The sequence below is a fragment of the Amphiprion ocellaris genome, chromosome 19 (assembly GCF_022539595.1).
Source record: "Amphiprion ocellaris isolate individual 3 ecotype Okinawa chromosome 19, ASM2253959v1, whole genome shotgun sequence".
Lineage (NCBI taxonomy): Eukaryota > Metazoa > Chordata > Actinopteri > Pomacentridae > Amphiprion > Amphiprion ocellaris.
The window spans coordinates 17,944,823-17,960,838 of record NC_072784.1 but is presented as its reverse complement, the minus strand read 5'-3'; the positions used below and the strand labels follow the sequence as shown (position 1 = coordinate 17,960,838).

Below are 16,016 nucleotides of genomic sequence, written 5' to 3'. Positions count from 1 at the left end.
CTACCTGAACCAAAAGCAGTTGGCATTAGTTGTTACATAGAAATAAGGACAGCAGACAATGAAGACAAGTTAGAACTAAGATTAGCAATCTGTAGTTAAAGACTTGCAAGTAAAATACACAAATATATACAAAGGGCTCACGAACAGCAAAAAATCCCAGTTAGACAAAATCTGACCAACAGGATTTAGACCAATTCCGAAACACTTGTCTTTTATCCCCCCCTCAATTAAAAGGCACAGACAGCAGCAAATGAAATGCAAACAAACATGAGACCATAACACACAAACTAAAAATTGTACACATTAACTGGCTACATTTTAAAGCGCTCCATAGTAATAGTAAGTGCAGTGTGCAGTTCTGTCATAGTGAGACTGTCAGTGGGGGAACAGTGTGTAGGGAGAGGTTGTGATGCTGGACCAGGGACGGCTCAGAGTTCAGGTGCTGGACTGTTGTGGGGACAAAAGGGACTCTTCCTCTGTGTCCTGCAGCCTGGACAGCATGAAGAAAGCCATTGAAACACAGGATGTAAGATGTGTGAAGGATCCTGAAGGCAGATCTGGTTGTCTGTTTTCTCACTTCGAAATGAAATGGTTCGTGCAGACTTTATATTCAAATGGAAAACACATCTTAAAGGACCACAAATTAATAACTGAAAGCACCAGTGCATTTGTTGACTTTACCATTATCTTTTCGGATGTATACACTTTGTTGAATTTGTCACAGAAAATAATTTTTTCACCCCTAGGTAGGACAATCACAGGCCAACATATCAAGTTAACAATGGATGCATTCCACTGAACTGCTTCAGCTTCATGATCGTGGTGTTAGTGTTGGCTCGCTGTCACGCTGCCTTGGCTTACTGGGACATTTTAATATAAGTAGAGCCATAATACATGTTATTAGTAACACACGCTTTTTCCATTATAGTAATTCAAAACGTCTCCAGTGAAAGAGACGTACAAATGATATGCCTCTGCAAATTTGACAGGTTTAAGACTTAAAACTCAGATTTTTTTCCCATCCATTTATGCATAATTAAGTGACTTCTGTGGTTTTGGGACATCCTCATCCAAATGTAAAACAAATAGAGAGGTAGAGATGATTAGTGATACATACAAGATAAAGCAATTCTCTTTTTGATTTAGAATCTGTACACTGACGTGGTGCTCAGCTGGGCAAGAAGTAATAAGCTCAAATCCACCAGTCACAGATAAACAGACTTTGGATATCTATTATGATCCAAAAGAAGTCTTAAACAGGTTTTACTGTAGTGAATGTTTTTTTTCTAAAAGTAAAATAAGGGCCAACAACTTTTGCTGTTATATTCCAGGGGCCTGGCTGAGAACCAGGAACAGGAAAGAGTTCGTGACATGAAATATGCTGAAAATGCACCAGTGAGGGGGAACCAATAATAACAGACCATCAACAAAGAAGAACTCTAAAGATTTAAGACAGGCAATAAAACAAATCTGATAAATAATACGCAGGAAATATGCAGAAAGAATTGGCTGGTGCTGGAGGAAAGAGGTGAGGTAGAATGCAGGAAACAAGGTTTTAGAGCCAATGTAAAGTTAGATTTACAATTAAGAGTCCGTATTATTATAGCTGAGGTATTTTTCACATTGAATTTGTGGAAAGTATTGCATTTGACCTACTCATTCCATGACTGGATGAAATTAAATATCAAGGAATCAAAAAACGTGGGAGCACAAGCAATAATTTTGCAGCACAGAAAAGTAAATATTTATTTCTTGAAAGTTTGTCAAACACTTGAGGCCATTGTTGTTCTGCCATTTTTTTTAAAGAAGGCAAGCAGGTATTGTACATAAGAGATGAGCTGTCACTATAGTTCCTATTCTCAATGTGAGAGTGTTTCTTGTTCTTTTTGATGACAAACTCTCTCAGCACATGATCCCTGGACTTCCCTGACTGGAAACCCCGTCGTATATGTGTGTGCAGCTCCATTATATCTTCAGCTGTAACGTAGCACTGATGCGATCAGCAACAGCGAGACTGATGGGATTCCCATGAGTTCAGAGTGTGTGACAGCAGAGATAAAACGGTAGAGAAAAGAGGCAGTTTCTGCATGGCTGAGCCTCTACCTTCCTCTATAGTACTCTCTCACTCTCTGTCTCGAGTGCGTCTGGTTTGTCTCGGGGATGGGAAATGAACACAGAGTGGTTTGAGGAGATGAGGGGGCGTGGAGATGTGCAGCTATTACCGTCAGCAGCTGCTGACTCAGCTGTCTGTGCAACTGTCACCCTTTGGTTGTGTCCCTCAGCCAATCAGTCCCGAGAACCAATGAAGCTGTGGTGTGAGACTGCAACTATAACTGATGACTTTTTGACACGGTTGTGAGAATATGAAGTCATAAAGTTCTGCAGCTCGGCAGGGGATTTTTCAGATTAGTTACAGTCAGCAGCAGCCATCAGAACAAATTCTCAACTGGTACATTTATCCAGCAGATTACTTGCTCGCCTTTTTTATTCAGACATACTGTCTACTATAGTCATCTGGCAATCTGTTATAACTAAAGCTACTTCATGAAAGGATGTTTTTAGAATTTGCAACATTTTAATTACCTAAAATATTAAATTATTCTTTTTACTTATTTTTTTAAACAGCACTCTTTTCTGTATTTTTTATTTATTTAGATATATTTCATTTAGGGAATATTCTTCCACAAAGCTTACAAATTACACTTTTACATTTGATACTTACAAAATATGTTACACTAAATACTTCCTGATTTTTATTCTGAGGCAAAATACTGATACCAGGCTTTTGAACTGTAATTCACTATTTTTTAGTAATTTTTCCACTACCTCAGGACAAAGAATCAGGATTTTGATTTCTCTATGCATTGCAAGGGGATAAACAGGACAATATATGGTGCAATCAAACAGATTAAAATGTGTTTTTTCTTCAGCAATGAAAAGGTGTTGACAGGTGAACAGCTTTGTTTAGCAATGTGTGGTTGTCTTATATGCTACAAGTGCCTCGGGTGCACATTGTCCTCTGGGCTAATTAATTTTGACAGGTTTGTTTTTAGCCTTTGCCACCTCCTGTTTGTATCTGTCTAAGATAAAAGGTGAAAAATGTTGAATAAAAGTGAGATGTGGTTCAAACAGTAATTAAATGTTCTATCCTTGAGACCCTATTAATCACTCTTACAGTAAAAGCACAAAATTAGAAGAATGTTTTTGTGTGCCTACAAATAATGCAGTAGTATTTGAACACATGAATAAAAGATAATTTCCATGTTGCTGTTTTTACAACACAAGTTCAGTTTCTTACCACAAGGCTTCGCTGTTCTCCAGCTTGAAAGGGTGCACAGAGCTGAATAGCAGATAAAGAATGAATTTAATCAACAAATCTGCTCATTAATATTAAATAGTTCTGATTATTGTCATCATTACTATTATATCTGTAGATTTTCTCTCAATTTATTATTAACATTTTAAGGATAGTAATCATTTTCAAAAAAAATGTTCCTAGCAAGTTAAAAGTATATGAAAAATGTAAACTGCAACACTCAGTGGATAACAACACATTGACATGATGATAAAGAAGGGACTTCCTCAAACCAACATTCAAAAAAATAATGTTTCAAGTTTCCCTGCGTCCTACAAAGGAAATATCTGGGGGATTTTTCTGAGGTAACACATTATAAAACTGTCTTTTATAAAACATTACCACATTGTTACCTAATGTGGATGTTCTCAGTGCAACATTTAAAAAATGTTCTAAGAATATTAATGGATAATGGCCTAACAGTGTCTTTAGGGAACGTTTCCCTACTTTGAAAGAGAACATTCTGGAAACTGGAACACAAGATTCCTGCTGAAAAAAATTTACTAGAACTTGTCAGAACTTTCTTAGAATGCTATTAGAACAAAAACAACAACAAAAAAAATCTGGCTGGGTCATTGTTTGTTTTGTAAGCATTCATGTGTGAATATTTTGTAATGTTGTGCAGATGACACTAGTTATCTACCACTAGAGAGTGATGAACTAAAATTAATGATTACAAAAGAAAGTAAAACAAAAGTGGAATTTCTATGTGCTTCCTCAGCATTTTTTTTTTTTTTTTTAATTTTTGGAAGTTCCACAAAGTTTCAGTAATATTCTCAGCGGGAAGTTTCATTTCAGTTCCCAGAATGCTTTTCTTAAAGGCTTAACACTTCCCAAATATCGCTTCTTGAATGTTCTTTCTTCATAACATTGTGGGAACTTTTTGTAGGAAAACTTTAGTTTTAACATCACCAAAACATTCTCGTAACATGTCATGCAAAAAGCTCTGCCTTTGTTATCATTACAGGAAGAAAACATTCTGCCATCTGCGGCTGAGAGATGGTGAAAACATTTTTTGGTTCTTCTTTTGTTATCATAATCTGACAACATCCTCCAAACATCCTCTGAATGTTAAAGCGGTCTGTCTTAGTTCACCTTTGACCTTACAGGAACATTATTTATCCTCGAAACGTCCTCTGAACATTAGATTAAAATATTTTGAAAGCATTATTAGAACTTGTGAATTTTTCTTTTCTGTTTTTGCTTCTTGGGGATGGTTCACCTCCATTATAAGGGGCTTATTTAAGTCTAGCTCTTAGAATGAGTTAGATGACTGAGAATCTGCACAGACATGCAGTAAATTGTATTTACTGTGTTGGTCATGCGGCTGATAAATGACAGAACATAGTGGCAGAATTCAGCAGAAGCTTCTTGTTGCCCCTGACAGACATGCAAGAACCTCCGGAAGTGGGCGGTTTGTCAGAGTGAGAGAGAGAGAGAGAGAGAGAGAGAGAGAGGCAGCAGTGAACTGAGGCGAACTGTTGGGAACTGACTGACTGACTGACTGACTGACGGAGAGACTCCTGTTGTCGGTCGCTCACGTCGCTGCAGCTTCTCCCCGCATTTTATGAGAAAACGACAGCAACTTGAGTCGCTCCACAGAGGTGAGTGTGGCAGTTTGCCGTGTCCGTGTCCGTGTTTGTGCTCTGTGGCGGCAGGTCTTTCCGTTGTGAACCTCCTCGTCCCGCGTTGCGAAAGAATATTCTGACAGCGTTTTGTAAACAAACTGCGAGCGGCGGCGGCTCCTCCGGCTGTGCAGCAGTTTGGATGCTTGTAAGCTTTTCTGTTTATTTATTTATTTTAAAATCCTCCTTCTCTTCTTTATTGATCAACAAGCAGATCTCCTTCTAATATCTCTATATTCTCACGGACTCACATGGTGTCAGCGCTGCCAGTGAGTTTGTCTTTTTTTGTTTGTTTAATTGTCTCCAATAATATAATCGACCTGGACAACACGTGATTATTGCATCCTTGCAGCTGGTATTAAGTTTCCTTCAACCTCAGATAACTCCGCTATAACCTGCTGATGCGTCTTTAAACCAGCATTAAGTCTCAGCAGAGCTGAAATTGGATCATAAATGTAGTTTTTCCACACTTCGAAGCGTGTCACAGAGCTCAGGAGTCTGTGGCATGACAGGCATCCTTCAAAAGTTTGACAGCTCTGTCACATTTTTCTCATTTCAGAGAGAATTGGTGTGCTTTGTACTCATCTGGTTGCCGTAGACAGGCTACTTTTGGAGATAAACACAGGAAAAACGTGTAAAACTGATGCACAGGTTGTGAAGTACAACATACATGGTTTATATGTCAACATGCCAACCCTCTTCAGGACAGGTGCTGTCTCTTTTGCTACTTGGAAGGACTTTCACTGCTGGTATTTGTTTAGTTACTTGTACCGGTTTGGGTTTAGTCAAGTGAAAAATGCTGAATACTGATGAGAAAATGTGTGGGAGAAATGTCATACAAATAAACACAACCCCAGCCAGTATTGAGTAGCAAATATTTTTTTAAAAATCATTCAAAATTCGAATTTCGAGAGAAATTGAGGCATCTAGGGTGGAGAACATGAATGGTCCATACCAGCTCTGTTTATGTACCACTGTCATGTTCATGTGAAGCTTTGAATTTGACAGAGCTTGAGTGTAACAGGACTAAATTTGTTCATTTTAGCAGGTCTGTGCAGATCATTTTAGCTGTCCTAACTGTGTGTTGGAGTAAAACAGCATTTGCTGTCTCTTTGCATTTACCTGTTGATATGTGGACTGAAAAAGCATGAAAGGTGGTTCATAAAGGTCAAAATTCAGCTGACTGTCAAAGCTGTATCTGCTTCTGAATGAAGAACTGAACTGAAATGTCACTGATGCTTTGATGTCCGTACAGTATGTCAGGTGCAGATGAGGGACCGTATCTTCTTGATATTCATTCAAAGAAAGTAAAACTTTGCTTGCGTTGTATTCCTTTGGACAAACCTGCAAAATTTTCTCTACACTTCTCAACTCAAGCTGGCACTGCTTTTGCCTCCTGTGATTCAGAGTAATTGAAAATGTTGTGATAATGCCCTCGGCCTACTGTGATAATGCCCCCACTTAAGGCTCTGTTATGACTGCCCTGTGAGTTCTTTCCCCTCAACACAGCAGTAGGAGCTGTTATTGTATGACACCCTACAATTTGGCTGTGGGTTTGTGTTGTGTTTTGACTGACATTACTCAATAGGTCTAAATTCAACAACAGTTGTGATCATTGACTAATCATGTAGTAATTTGTAGTTGCTGCATTACTCTTTCTGAGCTCCTTTGGGGTTTCGAACAAATGTGTGTAGATTCTCAGTCATTCAATTCTTGGTAATTTTAAGTGCTTAAGAAGAAGGCAACTGGACTTCTATTTGGTTCTTGAAAGGAACCCAGTTCCTTTCTACTTAAGCACAGGGATTTTGGACAGAGTCATTTCAAGACATCACCTCAGGTTCTGAGAAGCTGAGACAGGAATTTTTCGTTCTTTCTTTTTTTCTTTGTTCTGACATTTTATTCCCTGACATTTCAGCTTCTTGGTGTATTACTCCAAACTCTCCTTCCTTGTCAATCCTTTTCTTGTCGGTCATTTCTCTCAGCTGAAACTCATCACTCAAGCGGTGATCAGCAGCATGTGTTGGTCGGTGCTTTTCTAGCATTTAACCCTGTTGGCAAGTGCCATGTTACCCCGCATGCTCCCTCTGTTGCCGCTGCGCATTGAGCACAGGAATGGAGGGTTTTCCCAGGTTTCTGTGAAAAGGAGGGTGTTTTGGGTTGGCATGGGAACATGGCATGCTGGCCAGGCATGAACTGGCTGGCACACTGTGTCCCTGACGGGGAGACCCAGATGCCGGAGGAGTGGCAGCAGGAAAGACTGAGGTGCCCAATGTTTTATTCTACCAGCCCTCTATGCCATGTGCTCACAGCATGGCATGTCCTTTGGCTTGCCTGCGTTTCTCACTCTTTCACTCACCGCTGCCAGAATAGTGTAGGCTTCAGTGAGCCTGGGAAGGCTGATATGAACATTTGAGTACTGTAAGTGGAGACGTTAGTTTGAAAGGACAGCGCAGGAGACTTGTTCTCAGCACTGACATCATGAGGAGCTGGAAGTGAGCAGATTAGAGATGTGGGTTTAATCTGATTGAACTATGAGTCAAAGGTGAAGTGTCAGAATCACTTATGCACTAATGACTATGCTTAACACAGGGCTTCTCGCCACTGTAAACAGAGGAGGTGAGGAGGGACAGTAGAAAGGTTTTAGATTGAGAGTGTTCTTTGCTTGTGATGTTGTTGTCCAATAAAACATTCTAGTACAAATGATGGAACTATACATGAATAATGCAACATAAACAGTTATGGACAAACAGAGAGGAGGGGAGCTTCATAACGAAAGAGAAAGGAAAACACATTGAAAGGGAAGTGATCAGGAAGCATGTGGTGACTGCAAGCTAACCTCCTCCCCCTTTCAGTTGGGCTAACACTAATCCATTGGTCACGTGACCATGAGCTTTTAGCCTGGTCTAGGCCGGGAGTGCTCTGATCCATCTGTCGAATAGCATTGCTGATTGTTGGCATCCACAGCATGTACTCCTGTCCCAAGATCGCTGCCCGCTCCACACAAGACTCATATTTGATTTTCATCAGCTAATAACTTGGCCAGGATTTGCCTCTCTGTGTCTTCGCCATTATCCTTGTCTCTCTTTGCTGGACTTTCAATGATTTCTCTTCTGTTTAGTGCAGTAAGTGGGAGGGGAATGACAGGCACCCCTTCCAGACCCAGAGAGGCATGATAAGGCCGTGGGTTATTATCTCAGTGACCCAACGACAATAGTCTAAGGCATGTTTGTGCTGTGCCATATGAAGTAAGTCACAAATTGGGAGACGAAAGTGTTGGCTTCAATTCCAATGAATGTCGCTGAGGTTGCTTCCCTATTTTTTTTTTCTCAGATTTTACGTTGTGTAAGGGGATATCGGGCAGAGGTCAACCCAGAATAGATCTAGAATAGATTTACATGTGCTACATTAATCATTTTCTCATATTTACACAATGCCCCTCTTCAGGCCAAAGTGACAGGAGCAAAATTCAGTTGCAATTTCCTGCTGCGGCATCACTGCATTTGGCCAGAACCATAATAGTGTGTATTACACTTGCTTTAATGTTTAGAGGCTACTTTGCATTCATCTGAAGCATGCATGATTACAAATGCCAACTAAGGTTCAGTAGTAGGACTGATTTTAACCCCACTGCCTGTCAAAAGCTTGATGTAAAAGCAGGCTTCCTAATTTAGATTGTGTTTCAAGTTTTTAACAATGCCATCTTTTGTTTGATCCAAGTTGTACACTTCAGTAGGGGCACACACACAACTAAGGGTTGGTAGCTCCAAGATTAGGGAAAGCCAGTTTGTGAGCGACTGGCATGTTGCCTTTTCTGAGAGTCCCTGGAGCAATTGGGGAATCTGAGTGAGAAATGAGTTGTAGTTTTCCTTCATCCAAAACTAGCATCGGTGTACTGCTCATTCAGCGAGTTTCTTAAGCCCAGAATTACTCCATGTAGCTTAGTCAACCAACAACGCACATATGTGTTTGTTCCTCAAAGCTCAGGAAAGCAATACGTATAACTGTAACATCTTCTCAGGCTGCTGCCCCGTGTGAGTTGATTTGGTGGTGAGTTGCTTTTTTTTCATAGTGGTGTTTGAAAGTTACACAGCACAACCTCTTTTGTGTTTTATTAATGCCTTGAGCCCTGAGTCATGCTCAATATTGCATGAATTATGAGAACGAAATGTTTCATCTATGCCCTAAAGAAAATTGGATCATGTGAAGTCTGAAATATAAAAAAAGAGGGAGAGATGTTTTTGTCAAGTACAGAGCAGAAATTGTTAAAAAAAAAAAGGAAAAAAAAAGAGAAAAGGTCAACTGTCATATCATAATGAAACTCACAGTGCGAGTTAACCAGAGCACATGGTCAGACTGTCACCACATAGCAAAAGTAGAAATGTCTTTACCTTAGGCCTGGAGAATGGTAGGGAATTAAAAATGTGCTTGTGTGCACAGGATTCTGCACATATCCTTGACATGTTTATACTTAAGCACAAAGGTTTTTGCTAAATCTCTGTTAGCAGTTTGCTTTACTTTTCACACCAACACTAGTCATACTGTGGGTCATGATCTTATATAGCTGACCTGCTGGCCTACTTCTAAAGGCCATAGAAGGACCACGGAACACACTGCCATTAAAGTGTCAGTTAAAGGGGAGCATTTGCATTAATACCGATCAAATAATTTAACTGGTTTGTCTTGTACCAGACACTACATTTCAGGGCAGCAAATAGTGATGAGTAAAAAACACCACAATGTACTTGTCCTTAACTGCTCCCAGTGAACTAATATAAACTATGGACATTGAGTAAGGAATGTAGACTATTTATGTCAACATTACTTGGCATAACAGTGCTGCAAACTCCTTTACATTCCCAAATGGTAAGAAGTCTGCAGCATTGCTATTTTAAGCACATATATCACCATCTGTTAAGAAGTCACAAGTACATAAGACTTACAATGGGACTGTTTGATCGTTGACTGGACCTTACTGATAAATACGAGTGCTTGAGTACTTCTTTATATTATTCATGATGTAAACACCCCAAAGCAAAGTTGTTTCCTCTATAGCTTTAGACTGTTACCAGTGCTTTGCAAACATTATTCGTCTTGTGGTTTTTTGTCATCTTTGGTTTTAGTGTTTCATTGATTCTTTTTCTGTTGGGTTCTGTTTCAGGTTTTTTATTTGCTAGAAGACACATCATGAGCAAAATAAGCAGTCAATGCAATGCAGAAAACCAATGACAGTTTCAAAAACAAAGATTTCTACTTCAGAGGATCCTTAAACCTGAACAAACAATCCTGTCAACTTGCAGAATGGGGCTTTCTGTATCATTGTTTTTCATCAGAATCAGTTTCTGGTTCAAACATCTGTGGCTGAATTACTCCAGTATTTTAACTTACCATTGTGTACTATTGAGTGGTTTTACACTGTAGGTAAGCTGGTGGTGCTTCCAAATATGTATGTATCTATGTATACATAGAAATGAGTTTTTGGGCTTTACTCAGTGGCCAGAGGAGGAGTTCAATCTTTACAAACTCTGCCATCAACTAACTGATTCATTTAATGTGGTGACATCATCTTCAACAGGAAGGTAACGCACAGTTTAGATCTTAGACTGACTATTTCAGGTCAGTTTGAACTTGGTAAATGCACAAATGGTCTCATTTTAAGAGCCACTAGTAGAACCTTATCCTACCCAGCTCATTTCACTCCCCAACACTTGTCTCTCACAGGATGTCAGTCCTGATTCACGGTGTAACCTGAGGGTGCGTTTGGCACCACAGGTGTGATAGAATCCGATAGGTAAGAAATCCAGGATGTTCAAAGCCTGTATTTAACATACTGTTGTCTGTATCAATTACAACCAGTGAAGATGCAGTCCACAATTAATAATGGTCAGCACCTCTTTTGTTGCCTTTTGTTTTGCCAGTGTGCATAGTGGCTTCTGTCAATTTACTCAGTTCTGATGATTCAGACACAGAAGACGCAGTAAAACAGATAAGACAAATAGCTACTTTTTTCCATCTCTCAGGTCAGTTGTGCTTGGTGTTTTGCCTTTGTTCATTTTAAAGTTTCAATGTACAATTGAGGTGTCCATCCTGGAAATGTAACCTACGGCGACGTAACCACACTAGCCACCAGCACACAGGATAGAAATCCACAAATAATATCAGTTCCCACTATGTTGCCTTATGCCTAATTGCTTTGTTTGTTACAGTTTTCTAGATGATGGCATTTATAACAATTTAGCACAGTTTTCCCAGTTAATAGCAACTCCAGGATGCTTACATGAACCAACCCTGACCTTTATGCAGGGCCATTATTTCTATACAATGGCTGTTTCATTGGTCTGGTTTAAGTGATGATCACCGGAAATAAAATACATGGCAAATATAACAAACAAATATAGCTAGGTCTCTCTCAATTTCTCCAGTGCCCAACATTTAAAGGATGTCTAATTATGATTAATGTGGGCTGAACAGTGCACTTTGCAAATGGAAAATAAACACTACTCCTGTGTTATAGCCACATTCTATGCACGTCAAACTTATCTTTCTCATTTTAGTGTTGACGTTTCATGTCAATTATTGGGTAGTAAATATAAGGCAAAAGCAATATGTTAGTGATAATCTAAAATCAGGCAATAAAATTGGCTTTGATGAATTAACGGCTACGCAGCTTATTTTGCTTGAATTACTCTGAAGTGTTTGAATTTAATTCAATTCAGTTTTATTTTATTACAATTCGAACGGTCTCAAGACATTTTACAGAACCCATATGCCTGAACCTTTGGAGAATCGTTTGTGAATAGTGTGAGGGTTGAGAGGAAGAAAACAGATAATGCAGACATCACCATGGCAATTTTCAACAAATGGTCAGAGTCCCATAAGGTCACAGACAAAGAAACTAATCATGGGTGATGCATTCTGTTTGTTATTTCTATGTGAGCGAAACAGGTGCTGCTGAATGTAGATATAGGTTCTGTGATAGCTTTTTTTAGAAACACAACTTTAACAATGCAGCTGAAAACAGGCTTGCAGTGGGGCCTTCATAGAGACACTTGTGCTTTAATTAAGCAGGATGAGACGTAACTGCTGCTGCCACTACTATGCTCAAGCCTATTACAGGCTTACAGCAAATGAGGCAGATTGGAGAACCTAAGGATTGCTCACAGACAAATACACATAGAGAAAGATAGTGAATAAAAGCAGACTGAAATGCTTTAAAGGGAAAACATGCAGTCAGTAGATGAAATTCTGTCACCATACGTATATACACTTATAGCACACATGTAGTCCATGCATGGGAGGGACAACATAAGCAACTTGGCTCAGTTGTTTCCTCTGCTATTAATTCATGACCCATGTATAAACGTTTGTGTGTTTGTGTATGCACGTGTATGACATTTGTGTATGTGTTTTGTTCAACCAGATTGAGGTCATGGATGCTCCCTTTGTCTGGGGAATGGGCTAACATCTGTGTGAGATTACTATAAGGAGCATTTGATTAAAAAGTGATTATAATGCCATAAGACGAAAGAGAAAAAAGATTTCTCAATTATTGATGCTTATGTTAAATTAATATTTGATTGTACGTTGGATTAGAGCAGAAATAGGGCTGAATTCTACAAATTCAGGCCAAGGAAACGAGACCTGTATTTCTCTCTGTATTGTTGCACGTGTGTGAATTTTGCTGTATTCTCAGTTAGTTTTGCACATTTACACACCTTAGTATTTAACACAGTAACAACACAGGCCAGTAAATGTTCTCTATCTGTCTCATCCTTGCTTGTAAAGGCACTGGCACAATATAATGCAGAGTCAGAGTTTGGATTTGTGGAGCAGTTATCCTGTATTGATCCTGTGAGCTCATCTGTGCCCACGGCAGCGTCGGCCTAACAAGGCTCTCAGATGAGCTCTGCACGACATCGCCAGCCAAGCCACCACTCCCACAACCAAACAAATCTATTGTTGTTTGCTTTATATGCAATGAAATAGGGACTTACACATTTTTATTTAAAGCATCCACATTCATTGTTTTATAGATATATGTGGTTTTACTAAGGCCAGATAGTAAGTTAATTTTGTTTTGTGCACTCGTGCATACAAATGTGTGCAGATGTTTGTTTATGCGACAGCCAGGAGATCAGCATAGGCTCTTTTTTCAGCCTCGGTCAATAATTATGAGTTTAATATTTACCGACACATTTATTGAAATTATAAGGGATTCCAATCTACTTGACAGCTTTGATTTTTAGATCCCATCTGTTGCTGCCTGCATTGTCCCCTGCAGCCTCTTTAAGGCATGTGAATCAGTCACATGCACTGTTAAATATACGCAGTGAGAGGGGGTCAGGAGAAGATGTCGTACACTTGCTGTACAATTACACTGTGTGCCATCGCTATGGCTAATGATGTGTGGCATTACCATCAAACCTCATTGAACACTTTTTCCATTCGCATGTGATCTGCTATCCCTGTTTTTTGTTTTGAACCCAGCATAGCATGAGACAGCTTGTGTATAAAATTTTGAATTATAAATAGATCGTCTAGCACTGAAGGGTTCATGTTGTCCTCCTCCGTATTTCCCCTTTTAGTGTTATGCAAACTAAAATGCCTATGAATGTCCTCTTACAAATGCAAATTGAAAATGGCAACCTTCCTATTTAGATCATTTGAACCACAGAAAAGGTCTCTTACTTGAATAAATAGACATACTGGACAATAAGAGAACAATGAATGCATGAATATATTTATCTTTAAAGCAGTTTCTCATTTTTCATCTACTGGCCGCAGATGATTGCATTTTGGCTCCTCTATTCTGTTCTTTGTATTATTGGATGTTGTATTACATTGTCTGCATTCACAAACCTTTAGTAAAGTGTTATGGGTAAGTACAATCATGGAGAATGCTCAGAATAACAGGAAGCAATCACCTGGCTTTTCCTGTTTTGATGGTTCTGAAAGCTGGACTCCTGATTATTGGTGACCATGCATGGAATCAGGAAGGATCCCAGTAAAGACCCAGATACTTGTAATGAAACCTAATGTGGGATTAGGTTGCTAGTTGAGGGGGCAGACGTGTTTTCTTTATGCATTACCAGATTTCCAACCACAATGAAATGCATAAATTTCACATTAATTCACTGTGAATTAGAAAAACTGCAGTAAGGTTGAGGGCATAGCTGGGGCACACTGTGTTACCTCAGTGTCTATGCTCAGTTTATCCAGATTATCCCTGCGCCACGACCATAATCACTCAGATGGCTACTATGTATGCCGCTTCTATCGCCAGCAGCTGTCACACACAGTGGAAGGCCATTGCGCAGAGGAAGCTCATGTGATGTAATTTCAGTCTCAAAATTAATATTATTTCATCTGGAGCATGTATATGAAAAAAGACACAAAGGTTATATGTGAGACTACCACATACTTACGTGTAAATTTGGCTTAAAGGGACCATTGCCTCTGTGTATTTTCTGTTGCTCTACTGGATTTTATTGAACTAACACCCTGGAAGCATTGAACAGACTATAGATCATAATCACAGTGGGACAGTTTAATAGAAAAGAATGGATTTCATATGGTAATATATTATGGCTGCTGCACTGCATTGCTTCTACCAAAAGAATCAAGTTAACAATCAGCTTCATCCGCTAGTAATATGATACTACCTAGATAAGCATCAAAATCAAATCACAATACCGGCTATTTTATGGATAGTTAAAAAACACAGTTATTATGCTCTGAAGATCTGCCAAGTTTTCCTGTTGGGTAAGGTGATGCTTTCTGATACTCCTTAGACTGTCAGGAATGGCATCTTTAATCTTGCACACAATTTGTGCATCTAGTCTGACATGAAGTCACCAAAAACTGGATTAAAGGCGATAGCCAGTTCATGTCTGCTTACCATGGTGCTTTCATGTGCTACATCTTTCTTCTGACTTTATTCAAGGCAACAGTTGTGCTTAATGTACAAATGCCACTTGCCGGTCTGCCTCTGCTCATGCTTTCGACACTGTTATTAAACCCAACGCAAGGAATATGAGAAAATAAGAGAAATTCTTTGTCGACTAGATTTTTCTCTCTCTCTGTTGATGTGGGCAGCACCACTGCGTTTCAGTTCAGCATGCCATCGGCATTTCATAATTCAGCATGCATTGAACGCTAATACAGCATTGGTTCCCCCCAGAGCCAGCGTGTTACTCTTTTGGAACAACTGTCTCAGCTTCTTGCTCAGTCCTGCTACATAACTGCGTAAAACTGTAAGCAATGTCTGGGTGAGTTTGCAGTGTTAGCATGCTCTAACGTTGGTCAGGAGAACCTCTGTCTTTAGGGAACATAAGGATACATCCAATCAGACTTTGCCACAGTAAAATTTATCTGTTTTGAAAGCCTCTATATTACCTAAGTGCTAAATGAAGCAACTGAAAGTTGAGTAATGTCATAATAACTACCTTCCCTGAGAATGGAGTTTGATCAGAGAGGTGGTAACTGCTTGAGTGACATGCATGAGTATAGGTATGCATGGGTAATTAAAATAAGAAAGGACCAATTAATTAACCATAGGCTGATCCTTCAGGCCTGGTTTGCTCTTTAAGATTTTTTATTTTATTTTGAATAACCAGCTAGCTTGTCTGTTTCGAGGCTGACAACTAAGCATGGGGAATTTCTGAAAAGGTTGTGAAGGAAATGAAAGTGAAATTGCCTTGTGGGACACCAGCTAAATGGGTGGTCTCATTTCAGCTTTTTAAACCATAAGAATTGTGAAAATAGCTAGTTCGGTGAACTGCATTGCTTAAAATTCCTTAACTTGAAAGTTTAATGTCATCATTTCCCACTGTAGGCAATTTAACCAAATTAGATAAGCTTTAACGCACCAACTGTTATGCTTTTAAATATCGGTTGCATCCAGGATCTCGGTACTCTGTTCTGTTAACCTTCGAAATCTGCCCCGTCCGTCAAGAAACAGTGCTGGTGCTGTTGTTGCTGTGGGGCAAAGACCTCTGTTGAGTAAAGGTGGAGTTGACCTTTACTGACAGCACTAAGCC

General features: G+C 39.4%; 1 protein-coding gene across 1 annotated transcript in view; it reads left to right on the top strand.

Moving 5' to 3' along the window:
- Positions 1 to 4,807: 4,807 nt before the first annotated feature.
- stat5a (signal transducer and activator of transcription 5a) overlaps positions 4,808 to 16,016 on the top strand; it is a 52,507-nt gene continuing 41,298 nt past the window's right edge. Inside the window, exon 1 of the mRNA XM_023282052.3 lies at positions 4,808 to 4,959. The gene's annotated coding sequence lies outside the window, so the exon portion shown is untranslated. The remainder of the gene's footprint in view (positions 4,960 to 16,016) is intronic.